Source organism: Gorilla gorilla, chromosome 2, assembly GCF_029281585.2.
Source record: "Gorilla gorilla gorilla isolate KB3781 chromosome 2, NHGRI_mGorGor1-v2.1_pri, whole genome shotgun sequence".
Lineage (NCBI taxonomy): Eukaryota > Metazoa > Chordata > Mammalia > Primates > Hominidae > Gorilla > Gorilla gorilla.
The window spans coordinates 51,591,263-51,604,717 of NC_086017.1; the positions used below are offsets into that span (position 1 = coordinate 51,591,263).

At 37.7% G+C, this 13,455-nt stretch overlaps 1 protein-coding gene across 11 annotated transcripts in view; it reads right to left on the bottom strand.

Moving 5' to 3' along the window:
• The window catches only part of ULK4 (unc-51 like kinase 4), a 715,846-nt gene that overhangs the window by 444,183 nt on the left and 258,208 nt on the right, over positions 1 to 13,455 (bottom strand). The gene's annotated exons all lie outside the window — the stretch shown is intronic.

The following is a 13,455-nucleotide window of genomic DNA, read 5'->3' on the forward strand; positions in this document are numbered from 1 at the left end:
AGAAAGAGAAGCTCAATACAGACCATCCATGGCCTCATAGTTATAGAAAGGCCAGGCATATGTTTCCAGGTAACTGCTTTTCTGTCTTCAACCAGACCACCTTTCCAGGACAGAGCACCTATATGCAAAAGGGGGGTTCTTCCCTCATAATCCAAGCTCATAATGTTATAGCAGGTAGTCAGGCACACATGAGCAGGGCAGGAGAGGGCACCCCCAGGAACATCAGGCAACATCAGGTGATAGGCGGTTGTTAACTGTCTCTCTAAAATTATTGGTCACAGTCAGCGCTAGGGAAAGGCAGTCTCCCTAGACAGAAACACCTGAAACTGGTGATCAGAAGCTTCCTCGTAAGATCTAAGGAGTTAGGTGACTGGGCTCAACATGTGCACTAAGAGGCAAAATGGCAGAGTTTGGTATATGACCTTCTAGGAACATTCTAGTGGTAAAGAAAGAACTGCCTCAAGTGAGCATGTGTATAACTCCAGTAAACACAGCACGCATGCAGCCCCTCCCACGTTCTGGAGGCCCCTGCACATGTGAACAACCCACCCCAAGGGAAGCATCAGGGGGAAAGAGATGCAGACCCTGGAAGCATGCCAACATATAAAGCCCCAAGTCCAAGGTCAAACCACAAACTTGAGTCTCTCAAGTTGCCCACTTGGCCCTCTTCCAACTGTACTTTACTTCCTTTTGTTCCTGCTATAAAACTTTTAAATAAACTTTCACTCCTGCTCTAAAACTTGCCTTGAGTCTGCCTATGCCCCCGAGTCAAATTCTTTCTTCTGAGGAGGCAAGAACTGAAACTGTGGCAGACCCATACGGATTTGCCACCACTAACAATACCTCCCCCAAAGATGGGAAATTCTCTCTTCCAAATATCCATTTTAAACAGTATTATCTATTTATTTATTTCCTTTAACATCCATTGATTTTTATCTAAAGTAGTGGCTAAATTGTCTTAGGACCTGAGAAATTTCAAACCTGTTAACACACCAACGCAAAGAATGAGTTAATACTACACTTATTGATTAATCATGTTACAGGATGTTTGGAGAGTGCAGTCTGATACATGATGAGCCTCAATCTGCATTATGAGAAGTCAAATTAAAATTGTACGCTTTAATGACAACCCAACACCAAACAGCAACAATGCAGCAAGACAATAAAGAACAACAACAAAAAGGACAAAGCCCTAAAAATTATCTTCATCAAATCACTTCTTTTTTTTTTTTTTTTTTGAGACTGAGTCTCACTCTTTCACCCAGGCTGGAGTGCAGTAGCACGATCTCAGCTCACTGCAAGCTCTGCCTCCTGGGTTCACGCCATTCTCCTGCCTCAGCCTCCCAAGTGACTGGGACTACAGGCGCCCACCAGCGCCCCCGGCTAATTTTTTGTATTTTTAGTAGAGACGGAGTTTCACCCTGTTAGCCAGTATGGTCTCGATCTCCTGACCTCGTGATCTGCCCGCCTCGGCCTCCCAAAGTGCTGGGATTACAGGCGTGAGCCACCGCGCCGGGCCATCAAATCACTTCTAATTCATAGTGAGAAAACCACAATGACACAATCTGACACAGTATATGACAGCAAACATGTTCTAAACCTTTGAGTGGGCATGGCTTTGCTCACTGGTACGGGGTCACCTTATTAAAAAGGGACTGAATCATTGTGACAATAGACAATGAGTACCTTTTTGCTGCTGTGGAGTTGGATAATTTGCTCACCAATGTCCTGCCCTTCCAGAATCTTCCACAGAATTTATACATATACATTATATATTTATATATACTACTATATGCTACATATTTTATGACATATATTATATTTAATGGTATTAAAATAAATACCATTGCACCCTAATCAAGCTCCTCTGTACCAGTGATCTCTATTATAAAATTCTATCAGTCATTATTTATTTTAGTGTAGGGATAATATATGGAATAATCCAAGGAATTTTAATAATTAATACTAGTAATATTGATTTCTTAAAGACATTCACTTGTGCTAAAGTTCATTTGACAATGTGTTCTGAAAGCAGAGACCTACTGAACTTTTTAAAAATGGAAATTCCTAAGTCTGGTGACTTTTATTTCGTTGCTCAAAAACTAGGACCCCCACCCATTTTTTTAAAAATGTGTGAATACATATGCACATTAGCTTCTGTGTATGTCAGTTTCTCTGCATGTTAATGATTCTCAATGGTATGTCCCAAATGAAATGAATGTCTGTGACTTACGAATGCTAAGACAGCTCTGGGACATTTAAGCTAAATAATAGTAAATGTATTTCAAATTCATAAATAACACTTGCATCACTAAACCTTATTTTACTTGTTCTTAAAGTTATTGTTGCCCAAGATGATGCTTTGTTTAAATCTTCTTTACAATATTAAACAGCTATAAAAATGTTAAGGAATTCCCATGGCCACATTAGGTTGGTAACACACTATTGGGAAGACTGTGTCGAAACTGGCATTCTCATGCATTGCTGGTGAGAAAGAAAAATGGTAAAAGCCTATATAAGGGATTCTGGCAGTATCTAACAGAAGTACAAGTGCATTTACTCTTTGATCCCAAAATCACCCTTCTAGCGATTAAACTGGTAAATCGCAATTTACCCTGAAGATACACCTACAACAATAGGAAACTAAATATGAACAAGGTTATTTATTGCTTATAATTACAAATATTAGCAACTACCTAGTGGGCCAAACATTGGTGGATACTAAACTTGTCTTAATAAAGAGTGAGAAAAATCTCTAAGAACTGATATGGAGTAATTTCTAACACTCATTATTAAATGAAAAGGCAAAATGCAAAAGAACATATATACATATATAGTATGTTACATTCAGTATAAGAAGGAAAAATAAGAAAACATATGCCCACTTTACAGAAAGAAATATTAAAAGGACAAACCAGAAAACAATGAAGCTGTTTACCTACAAGAGTAAGGAGAGTATGATGGAATGGCAATGGAGTAGGAGGGATATATATTTCAGGGAAGGGAGTGACACTGCTCTGAATATATCTTTTTCTATAGTTTTAACTCTTTTGGAAGCACATTCATGCTCTACATATTTTAAAAATTAGAAGCAACAAAAGAGGAAGGAGAAGAAGAAAACCTAAAATTGAAAGCAAATGGAGACAAATCAACTGTACTTCAAACGAATATTATAACCACACTAGGAGTGGGGAAGGGAGCTAATCCAAGTACCTTATGAACACAGTATTGACTATATACTCCCAGTGTTGCTTGGAGATGACAAGAGGTTGGGAAGGCAAGGAATTCTGCAAACAAATCGTGACCTCATTTGGTTTGCTTTGATACTGGTTTCAGTGAAGCAATTCCGTAACAATTTATTACAGGATTAAGCAAATGAGAAAATGTGCTGATGATGCTGGAAGCCAAAACTTCTACAAAGGGACACACAAATATAGAATGGGCAATGGCAAGAAAGAACTGTGTAGGGGACTGGATACGAAGATAGCAGTGTGAACTCATGATTTCAAATATGTATGTGTGTGCAGATAGGCACGTGTATGTAAGTACGTATAGCTGTCCCAAAGTATCCACAGGGGACTGGCTCCAGGGAGAGAACAATGTGTCCACACATAATTGAGTAGGAGCATCGCAGAGACTGTTATGGAGGGAGGTATAGAAAGCTATGGACCCCAGAGCAGGGAGGGACATACTCTGTTAGATGGGTAGAGGGGAGTCTCACAGAAATTAGCTTTGAACATGGCTTAGAGAGAAAAGGAGGATGGGATAGGGCAGAAAATCTGACTTGGGGGATGAGAAGTCTAGGTTCACATAAGGAATGCTGAGTATAGTTGGGCCTCAGTATCTGAGAGAGATTGGTTCCAGAATCCCTTTCCCTATACCAAAATCCAGTGATCCTTAAGTCCCTTATATAAAATAGCATTAGTATTTGCATATAAACTACACACAACCACCCATATACCTTAAATCATCTCTAGGTGACTTATAATATCTAATGCAATGTGAGTGCCAGCTAAATAGTTGTTATACTCTATTTTTTAAATTTGTATTATTTTTATTGTTGTATTATCATTTTTCATCTTTTTTCAAATATGTTTTATCTGCTGTTGGTTGAATCCAAGGATGTGGAACCTGTGGATATGGACAGCCAAACCGTCTGTGACTATATGGTATGTATGTGTGTTCATATGCATATGTGTTAGTCTACTCAGGCTGCTATAACGAATGCCTTACACTGCATAATTTAATAATAGAAATGTGTTTCTCACAGTTTAGGAGGCTGGGAAGTCCAAGATCACGGTGCCAGCAGGTTCAATGTCTGGTGAGGGCTGCTTCTAAGATGGCATCCTTTAGCTGTGTCCTCACATGGCAGAAGAAGTACAAAGGCCAAACCAACTCCCTCAAGTTCTTTTAAAGGACACTAATTCCATTCATGAGAGGGGAACCCTCATGATCTAATCATCTCCTGAAGTCCCCACCTCTTAATACTATGACATTGGGGATTAAGTTTCAATATATGAAGTTTGAGGATACATTCGGACCATCACAATGCATATACATGCTTATATTTCTTAACTGTTTCTTGCAAGGGCTAGAAGCTAAGGTGTCCCAGAAGAGAAGAGCACACTTCGTGCCCCATCTTGGTCTCTAATGCCATTTCCCAATAAAGAAAACCAGGGCTCCTCAGCGAAATGACTAATTTCATAACTAGGGCAGAGTAGTAACAAACTGAGGAAAAAATATTTTGTTGTAACATAAAATGAGGTAGCATTCAAAAAAGAATAGAGTTTGTCACAAAGACACTTGAAAGAAGCCAACTTGAAAAGGCTTGCACTAGCCAAATCTGGAAAATATCAGCACCAAAATAATATAGTAATGAAGTCATTGATAAAAACAGGAATCTGTGGTAGACTGAATGATGCCTGCCCAAAGATGGCCATGTCCTGTGTGGGCGGCAAGCCATCCAGGTGCCGAGGCAAGAGACCGAGGGCACGAGCTGTTCCAGTATAATAAAATATATAAAACAGCAAGAGTTATACTAGATCTAGATCATAGACATGATTACATATGAATACCATTAATCATTAGTTTGTAGCAATTACTCTTTATTCCAATATTATAATAATCCTCGCTCTATAATCATAACCTAGGAAAAACCAGGCCATACAGAGATAGGAGCTGAGGGGACATACTGAGAAGTGACCAGAAGACAAGAGTGTGAGCCTTCTGTTATGCCCGGACAGGGCCACCAGAGGGCTCCTTGGTCTAGCGATAACGCCAGTGTCTGGGAAGACGCCCGCTGCCAAGCGGACCATGGTCTAGCAGTAGCCTCAGTGTCAAGGAAAAACACCCACTACTTAGCGGACCGGGAAAGGGAGTCTCCCTTTCCCCGGGGGAGTTTAGAAAAGACTCTACTCCTCCACCTCTTGTGGAAGGCCTGACGTGAGTCAGGCCCACCTGCAGTTATCCGGAGGCCTAACCATCTCCCTGTGATGCTATCCTTCAGTGGTCACGCTCCTAGTCCGCCTTCATGTTCCATCCTGTACACCTGGCTCTGCCTTTTAGATAACAGTAGCAAAATTAGTGAAAGTACTAAAAGTCTCTGATATGCAGAAATAATGGTGTAAGCTGTCTCTCTCTCTCCCTCTCTCTCTCTGCCTTGGCTGCCAGGCAGGGAAGGGCCCCCTGTCCAGTGGACATGTGACCCACGTGACCTTACCTATCATTGGAAATGACTCACACTCTTTACCCTGCCCCTTTTGCTTTGTATCCAATAAATAACAGCACAGCCAGACATTCGGGGCCACTACTGGTCTCCGCATCTTGGTGGCAGTGGTCCCCCCGGGCCCAGCTGTCTTTTATCTCTTTGTCTTGTGTCTTTATTTCTACAATCTCTCGCCTCTGCACACGGCGAGAAAAACCCACCAGCCCTGTGGGGCTGGTCCCTATAGTCCTGATCTCCAGAACCTTCAAATTTATTATTTACATAGCAAAAGGGAATTTGCAGATGATGTTAAGTTAAGGATCTTGAGAGGAGAGAGTTATCTTGGATTATTCAGGTGGGTCCAATATAATAATAAGGATCCTTAAAGGGTGACAAGATGGTCAGAGTCAGAGAAGATGTAACAATAAAAGCAGAGGATAGAGAGAGATTTGAAGATGCTGCTCTGCTGGTTTTGAAGATGGAATAAGGGGCCACAAGCCTAAGAATCCAGGTGGCCTCAAGAAGTTGGAAAAGGCAAGGAAGCAGATCCTTCCCTTAGAGCCTCTGGAAGGAACACAGCCATACTGACACCTTCATTTTAGCCCCAAAACTCATTTTAAGCTTCTGACTCTCCAGAACTGTAAGATAATAAATTTGTGTTGTTTTAAACCAATAAGTTTGTGGTGATTTGTTACAGCAGCAATAGAAAGCTAATATAGAATATGAATCCACACCAATAAAAGATAGATAGAGATGCTTATTCATATCAGTTAACTTTAAATATATATATACAGTCATGCATGGCATAATGATGCTTCGGTCAGCAACAGAGCACATGTATGATGACGGTCCCATAAGATTATGATGGAGCTGAAAAATTCCTATTGCTTACTGACAATATCTTGATGACCCTGATCTTGAGTAAGCCCAGGCTAATTGTGTGTGTTTTTGTCTTCATTCTTAACAAAAAAGTTTAGAAAGAATAAAAAAATTAATTAAAAATTTCAAAAAGAGAAAAAAGCTTACCAAATAAGGACATAAAGAAAATATTTTTGTAGAACTGTACAATGTGTGTTTTAAAATGAGTGTCATTACAAAAGAGTCAAAAAGTTTTTAGAAATTTATGAAGTAAAAATGTTACAGTAAGATACAGAGAATTTAATATTGAAGAAAGAAAAATACATTTTTTTCCTACAGGCATGCATCACCATGCCCAGTTAATTGTTTTTTTAATTTTTTGTAGGCATAGAGTCTCGCTATGTTGCCCAGGTTGGTCTTTGAACTCCTGGTCTCAAGTGGTTCTCCTGCCTCAGTCTCCCAAAGTGCTAAGATTACAGGTGAAGATGTGAGCCTCTGTGCCAGACCAAAAAATATTTTTAAATAAAGTTAATGTAACTTAAGTGAACAGTGTTGATCATGTCTGCAGTAGTGTACAGTAATGTCCTAGGCCTTCAGATTCACTCACCACTCACTACTGACTCACTCAAAGCAACTCCAGTCCTGCAAGCTCCATTCATAGTAAATATCTTATAAAGGTGTAACATTTATCTTTATACGGTATTTTCACATCTTTTATTGGTATACTCACCATTTGTTACAATCACCTACAATATTCAGTGCAGTAACATGCTGTACAGGTTTGTAGCCTAGAAGCAATAGGCTATACCATATAGCCTAGGTGTGTAATGGGGTATACCATCTAGGTTGGTGTAAGTACATTCTATGGTGTTTGCACAACCAAAAAATCACCAAACAAGGCATTTTTCAGAATGTATCTCCATCTTTAAGCAAGGCATGACTGTATATACAAGCTGAGCATTCCTAATCCAAAAATCTAAAATCTGAAATGCTCTAAAATTTGAAACTTTTTTTTCTCTTTTTTAGAAATGGGGTTATAGCTACGTTGCCCAAGCTGGCCTTGAACTCCTAGGCTCCAGTTATTCTCCCACCTCAGCCTCCCAAGTAGCTGCGACTATAGGAGCTCGCCACCATGCCCAGCTTGAAACTTTTTGAGCAGCAACATGACGCTCAGAGGCAATGCTCATTAGAGAATTTCAGATTTTCAGATTAGGGATGTTCAACCAATAAGGATAATGCAAATATTCCAAAAATTCAAATATTTCAAAATCCCCAAAACATCCAAAATCTGAAGCACTTCTGGTCCCAAGTGTTTCAGATAAGGGATAATCAACCTGTATATAGGCTTACCTTTACCAAGTTCTAAACCTTTTTTCATATTTATGTAAATTTTTAATTCACAAATAAGATAACTAAAAATGTACTTATCCTAAATATACAATTCAGATAATTTTCACAATATGAACATACTCATGTAAGTAGCACCTAGATGAAGGAACAGGACATTATGAAGCCCCCTTTGACACAACCTACCAGTCACCACCCAAAGGTAACCACTATCATGACTTGGAATAGTTTTGTCTATTCTTAATTTTTTTGCAAGTGGAATCATGGTATTTCGTATTTGTTAACTTTAGCTCAACATTAAATTTGTAAGATTTATCCATGTCGTTAAGTGTAACTGTAGATCATTTGTTTTCTCTGTGGAAGAGCTTTCCATCATTTGACTAGATCATAATGTACTCATCCATAGACTGTTGATGGGAATTTGGTTTCCAGTTTGGAGCTATGAGCACTTTTAGCTCATTTCTATTGAATATATATTTAGAAGTAAAATTGCTGAGTCACAGTATATGCATATGTTCAGCTTTAGTAGCTACTGCCCAACAGTTTTTCAGAGTAGGTGTACCAATGTACACTCTCACTGAGCTTAGTGTTTCTGGGTTCCATTTGCTCTATGTCCCCACCAACACTAAGTATTAACTCAAATAACTGGTTTAAAGCTAGATTATTCATTATTTATTAGCCTCCAGCCTTTCCCTGAAGAATTTACAAAAGGATAGGCTTTTTGTTAAAATGTATTAAGGCTTAGCTTACTTTCTAAAGTTAAATAGAAATATATTTTAATCAAATTATGTATATTGCAGCCAGAATTTTCTAATAAAGAAGTCATCTTTATTTCCCCTGTGCTATTAATAATATTTTCCGAAACCGCCATGAGTGGGTAACAAATTCGCTGTACAAAACAAATCGTGGCTTTCTCACTGTCCTATAGGCCAGATTGATGATTTCAACTCTGAGGAGCTAAATGGTCTAAAACTCTGGGAAAAATCTGAATTAAGTGCTTGTGCTCAGCAAGAATCAAATGCATTTAGCCACTTCCATACAATATAGTATTGATCAGCAGCCTTGAACACCATGTGTGCTAACATTTCAAACAACAGTATGTTCCTTGGGGTGTTGGATCTTCATCTTCATGTATTCCAGTCATGCTCAAAAAGAGGTAATTAGAAAATTTCTCATGAGTTATATCATTAAAAAATATTTTTATGAAGCCAGTAAGTTGCAGTAATACCTCTTCTAATAGACGCTGTAGTTACAATAATTAGTATGCTTGCATTTCATATGATTAGAAAATTAATTTCTATTTGAATGCAAAATAGATATTTATAAATACTGGATCTTAACAAATTAGCCATAGGTTATTGCTCATTAGGCAAAAGAATCAATAAGTAACGTCCCAGCAAGTCATATCTTATTTGATGACTTGGAATTCATTGCTATGACAATGACCATGACAAACAGGTTCCTAGTTATACTGGGTACTGTTACTTGGATTAACATTCTTACTGAAAACAATGAAAAACGCCAGATAAAATATAAAGACCCTAAACCCTAAGCTCTGAAAACAGGGGGAGCTTTCAGACTAGTTTCTGAATGAAAACCGGAGGCAGAGAGTTGAGACCATGAGAGCATGGAGCTGACTGCCCAGGAAGCGCTTAGCAACAACACAAACAAAGGTTATCAGTGAGACCCCTGCACTCCCATCCTCCTAGCATACAGAGTTTTATGAGTCACCTTACACAGAAATGGGCACCTGCAGAGAGGAGATTATACTCTCGAAGTAAGGAAAAACTAGATTCATTCACCAACCCCTCCACACGCATTCACACTCCTGACAACTGAGGAGGCTGCCCTGGGAAGTTATGATCTCAGACCTACATTATCAGGGATTTGCACATTGGGTACAAATGATGCTGATCTGAGGTACTGTCCCAACTGGCAGAGCCCTTAGGTGCCTGGCAGAAGGAAACACACTATGGAGGAAAGAACATCCATAGTTGATTTCAGGGAATGCTCGCTAATGGATTTCAGGGACAATGACCAGCAAGGATAAACAATACTCAGGCCTCCAAGAAAACAGGAAGATTTGGGCAAGAACAAGATATAACAGACACCACAGACAAAAGATGACTTTCATAGTCTTCTGATATTAGAATTACCACATATACTGTAGAACTACATTTAACAAACATGAATAAATAAGTCACGCACTAGAAAATATCTACAGGGAACAGGAAATTATAAAAAGCAATACAGATTTGAAAATAAAAAACACAAGCAGAATTTCTAGCAATGACAGACTTCTACAAATGAAAAATAACCAAAATTAGAAACTCAACTGCTATATGGGGCAGCAGAAGGGGCATAGTAGAAGACAGGGAAAAAAAAGAAATAAAATCATTCAGAATATAACACTAAAAAAGAAAAAGCTGGAATACACAAAAAGACAGTAAGAATTAGAAAAAAATGAGAAAGTTTAATGTATATGTGATCTGAATTGCTGAAGGAGCTAGAACAAGTCAAAGAGTAAGCAGAGATAATGGCAGAAAGTTTTCCAGACTGATGAAAAAGAACAATCCACAGATTCAAGCAGCACAGAGAATCCTCAACAGAATAAGTAAAAAAAGAAATTTATATTTAGTTACATCATAGTGAATCTACAGAAAACCAAATCTACACCACCTCCCCCAAAAACATTTTAGAAGGACCCAAGGGACAAAAACAGAGATTTCCTTCCGAGGAAAAACTTGAGATTAATCACCAACCTATCAATGGCAACAATTCAGAACATAACAGAATGAAATAACATCTGGGCAGTGCTGAAAAATAATGCCAAAAACAACTACCAAACTGAAATTTAATACTCAGCAAAATATCCCTCAAGGAAGAATGACTTTATCAGACAGATAGTTTGCCACCAGCACATGTAAGCTAAAGGAAACTATAAAGGATGTACTTCAGTCAGAAATAAGTGAAGACAGGAGTGAAAACTAAGAAAAGAAGCATACAAAAGTAGTAAATACGTGAATAAATGTAAATGAACATTAACTATATTAAAGTAGTGATAGTAAAGTCTGGTGGATATTTAAAAGAGAGAAACAAAACAAGATAGACTTCAAAATCCCAGACAACAATAACATATACATCATGAGGGGACTAAGTGGAGTTAAGTAGGCTAAGGTCTGTATATTACTAAAAGAAAAGAAAGTTTCTTTTTAAGTTTAGCTTTTAATACATTAGTAGGCATGATGTAAATTTTAAAGTAACCAGTAGAAGAATAGAAAGAAAATATATAAATACCAACCTTATATAGGGAAAAAACAAAATGAAAAATAAAATGTCAATAAAACAAGTGGAAGTAGGTAAGAAGAAAATAATGTATGACAATGTTTGAAAGAATATAGTAGAATGAAGTCCAAACAGACCAACAATTACAGTGTGTAAATGAAGTACATGCTGTAGTTAGAAGTAAAAAAACTGTCCAAATTAATTTTTTAATTTTTTAATTATGTATGTATGTATTTATTTATTTATTTATTTTGAAATAGAGTCTTGCTCTGTCGCCCAGGCTGGAGTGCAGTGGCTTGAACCTCCACCTCCCAGATTCAAGCGATTCTCCTGTCTCAGCCTCCAGAGTAGCTGGGATTACAGGCAAGTGCCACCACATCCAGCTAACTTTTGCATTTTTAGTAGAGATGTGATTTCACTATGTTGGCCAGGCTGGTCTTGAACTCCCAACCTCATGTGATCTGTCTGCCTCGGCCTCCCAAAGTGCTGGGATTACAGGCATGAGTCATCCCGCCTGGCCCAGACAAATTAATTTAAAAATACTATATGATGTTTCTATTACATAGATCTAAAACATAAAAGTAGATGTTTGAAGGAAAAGAATGAAAAAACATATAGCAGGCAAATATTAATCAAAACAAAGTTTGCATGATTATGTTAGAATGGGACAAAGTAGAGTAAGGCAAAAAACATTACTAGATACAAAGAGGGCAACTTCACAATGATACACGGCTGATTTCCTAAGATGACATAATTTGAAATTTGCATACACCTAATAATATGGCCTGAAAATACATAAAACAAAAATTGTCAGAACTACAAGAAGAGATAAATTCATAATAGTAATAGGAGATTTATACACATCTCTTTCAGTAATTTATAGAAAAAGCAGGCCAAAATTAGTAAGTGTTTGTTTTGTTTTGTTTTGTTTTGTTTGAGATGGAGTTTCACTTTGTCACCAGCCTGGAGTGCGGCAGCACAATCTCAGCTCACTGCAACCTCCACCTCCCAGGTTCAAGCGATTCTCCTGCCCCAGCCTCCCGAGTAGCTGGGACTACAGGCACACACCACCATGCCCAGCTAATTTTTGTATTTTCAGTAGAGACGGGGTTTCACCATGTTGGCCAGGATGGTCTTGAACTCCTAACCTCAAGTGATCTGCCCGCCTCAGCCTCCCAAAGTGCTGGGATTACAGGCGTGATCCACCATGCCCGGCCAACAGCAAGATTTGAACAAGATAACTAATAAATTACTTGATGAACATATATTGAACACTGCACGGAACAGCTGCAAAATATGTATTTTTTTTCAAACATACAGAGTATCTACAAAAAATGACCTCATAATGGGCTATAAACCAAGACTTGATGAATTTCAACATATTAAAATCATCCAGACTACATTCTCTAACTTCAAAGCAGTTAAACTAGAAATCAATATACAAAGATAAATATAATGTATCCATATGACATTTAAATACATATATATTAATAACCCATGAGTCAATAAAGAAAAATATAAAATATTTTAACTAAAAGATTAAAACTATATATACCAAAACTTGTGGGATGATGCTAAAGCAGTATTTAAACCTAATCTGAAATGCATAAATTAGAAAAGAAGAAATATGAAAAATTAACAAGCTAAATATTTACCCCAAAAAGTTAGAAAAGGAATATAAAATAGACCCAGAGAAAAAGAAAGGAAATAACAATCATTACAACAATCAAAGAACAAAGAAACAGAAGCTATTAGCAAAATGAAACAATGGCATTCTAAGCCATGTTTTATAAATTCAAATTTCTAAATCTGTCTTAAAAAAAAAAACCCAAAGTAGAACTGAGCTAATTCCAAGATGTCAGAAGCCACAGAATATAGTATTTAAGTGAAGGATTTAATGTGCATGCGCACACACACACACACACACAAACAAGTTAACTGTGTTTGAAGGGTGGGGGCAGAGGGTGGAGAAATATGTGAGGAAACAAACTGAAGAATTCAGTTCTACAATGGTATCTATGTGACCATGAAGGTGTCAAAATCAACTTTTTCTTTACTTCATAATATCTTTTCTAAGTACAGTTTTTATTTCTAAATTCATTACTTTTATTCATTATTACAGGCAATTCACAACTCATGATTGACTGCTATCTAAAATTTTGCCTTTAGGGTTAGTTGTTGGAAATCTGAAAAACATTTTCACATCAAACTCTCTGCTGGGTTATGCTTTGGATGCCCACATAATTTGTTATCTAAAAGCA